Source organism: Nelumbo nucifera, chromosome 5, assembly GCF_055504915.1.
Source record: "Nelumbo nucifera cultivar China Antique chromosome 5, China Antique-T2T, whole genome shotgun sequence".
Lineage (NCBI taxonomy): Eukaryota > Viridiplantae > Streptophyta > Magnoliopsida > Proteales > Nelumbonaceae > Nelumbo > Nelumbo nucifera.
Window position 1 is genome coordinate 12,605,517 of NC_142653.1, and position 2,910 is coordinate 12,608,426.

Consider the following 2,910-nt stretch of genomic DNA (forward strand, 5'->3'; position numbering starts at 1 on the left):
TGTGGCTGACCGCTCTGTCCACAGTTTTACCAATCGAAGCAAACTAATCTCCTTTGCTGGTTTTCTTCTTGGCTGTAGAGGAGATATGGACTATTCTAACATAAGGGAAATTCAAAAGAATTTTGCCCTGGGACTGCTATTCCAGGTTCTCCATGAGTAAGTATGTAGCTTGGTTTTATAAACTACGCTACTTCAGAGTTCAGACTGTAAGCTCATCATGAGCATCGTTCAAAATATTGAGCATCGAGTATTTGAGACTTGCGATCCGCAAAAGTTGCGTATTGCGCGATTTCAAAGGGTTCGAACTCACGCATTAAAATCGTTTCGTTTATTTTTGGTAGAACATTAAAATCGTTTCAGGTTTCAAGCTTTGAACCAGGCAACTGGTTCTGTTTCACCCTGACCCGGTTCTTTGCCAAAATCCATTATTTGGTCAGTGACATGTTGACTCAGGTGATTGAACCATAGACCTGAACAACGGTTTTTTGACTTTTTTTGTTTTAATTATTTATTATTATTATTTTTTTAAATTACAATGAATCGTCCATTGGACCATTCAGACTGGGCAGTTGAACTGTTGACTTGAAAGTCGGTAGCTAAGGTGGTTTCGATTCTTGGTCGGTTTTGAAAACCGTGGCTGCAACAACTGTATTGGTTGACTCGTGTCAAATTGTCAATGCCACCAGAATTCAGTATTGAAGCATGTAGCAAGTAGGAGAAAGTAAGGTTAATATGCCATGGGTTTCATTTGTATCTCAACATAGCTCTATTGTTATCATTTTACCACGGTAGCAGTAGCAATTGTTGCCACGGATTGTTTTCTGGTAATGGATGTGAAAGTTAAATGCCATGGGTTTCATCATTGTTTTCAAAACCAGACTGGATGGTTGGACCGGAAAACCGGGAACTGGTCAGGTGACCGGTTCCATTTCCCCCCAAAACCGGATTTTTTCAAAAAAAATTGATTTTGGTCAATAAACTGCTGAACTGGGCGGTTAACCGTTTGAAATGTTTGAACGGTTTTGACCGTTTTTTATTTTTGTCAGAATGGGTCAACTGTTTGACCTGGTAATCGGACCCCTGATTGATTTGATCTCCGGGTTGGTTTTAAAAACCATGGATTTCATATTCATTTGTGCCTGTAAAGGTAAACTATGGTTTCCTTATTCACATTTTCAGATTAGCCGGATAACAGCCTATTATTGTACAAAAAGTTGATTGTGTTGAAGCTTGGCTGTTACGAGCACGTTGAAACTGTATTCTCTCCTTTTTATTTCTTAACTAACCAACATCATAGATTTTCCCTAACAAAATCACCCTCATTTTTCTTATTTCTTCATCTGCACCAAGGATGTTTTCTTCGAACATTAAGGTCCTGCTTGGCAACATTTCGCGAGAACGTTTCATGTGTTCTTGGTGTTTTCATAGAGCAGAAATGCGTTTGGTACAAGAAAAAAAGAAAAAAAAAAAAAGATGTTCTTGCATGAAAATAGCGCCCAAAGAATGCGTTCTTTGGGAATAAAAAATTGATGCTCCCAAAGAACGCGTTCCCAAGGAACGCAAGGTTCCCACGACATTAACCCCTATTAACGAACACATGTTAACGATTCCCACGTGAGAGTAAGGGTATTTTGGATATTTTACACTAAATGATAGTAAGAAGTCTTACCAAACATTTTCGTTCAACAATGAACTCTAACTTGCCACTGCAAATCTCAGGAGGGACTCCCTTAGCTCTAACTGGACGGCGAGTGAACGGTAGAAAGCACTGACGGCATTTCCGGCTAGAAACGCATCAACAAGTATAGTACCAAATAAAGAAGTCAAAGGTTAAAATTTTTAGTTTGATGGATTAAGTTTCATAGAAAAAACAAGTCTGGTATTTGTTGATGTTTTTTATTTTATTTTTTGTTCAATGGATTAAATTTCATTATCCAAACGCTATTTCTGTTCTTGTAAAACAAAAATTCGTTCTCAAAAAACAATTTTCCAAACATATCTGTTACTCCTAAAAAGCAAGAAATAAAATTCTTGTTTTTGGAACATGAATTTCTATAAGAACATTGCCAAACATGGCCTAAATGGACCGTTCTCTTTTTTTTTTCTTAGGTTCAAAAAATGAATTATCATCCATACCCAAAGAAAAAGAATAACTTTTCTGTTTACTCATTGTTCTATAGAACACGACAACACGTTTATCCCCCGAAATTTGATTTTCCTGGAGAATACAGAACAGAAGGCCACCATCACCATACAACCGACTTGCACTTGCATTTTTATGGCAAATTGGCAATTTAATGCACGTCTAGCGAATCAACATCCATTTAACTAGGTTTTATAGAGTATATTATCTGATGCAACAAAATTGAACTTCGTATGGCTTAAGGTAAGTGCGCTTAAATCCAATCCAATTACAGCCAGATGTCTTCTATAAAACCTGCCCCGATCCCGAGGAACGTCATTGAACTAATTAATGTGTCCAATACATGAATTCTATAGTCGTAGATTTGAGTTTCTGCAGTCTTGGTAGGTTTTAAAATGGGATTTTGTCTTAGACTCAAAGCAGTTGGATTCATCAGCCCTTGCTAATGCTACAAACAACCATAAGATCACTTCATCATCTGTAATTTGACATGGACTATTGGGTTTCATCAAGTTGGTGAATGGTAAAAATATCAATGCATATCAAGTTTTTCAGCTGAGTGGCTGTGGCATATAAGAGGTAGAACCCCGATATTTAAAAAGAATTCCGCCGTTTCCATGAGCATTGGATTATCAAAACCATACGCAATTACATGGACCAATATTGATAACTGGTGGATGCTCTTCCACAATACCAATATACCATTACTTGATTCTTGACTTGAACGACAGGACTATCAGTCATTTCTTTCTACCAAACCAGAAGAA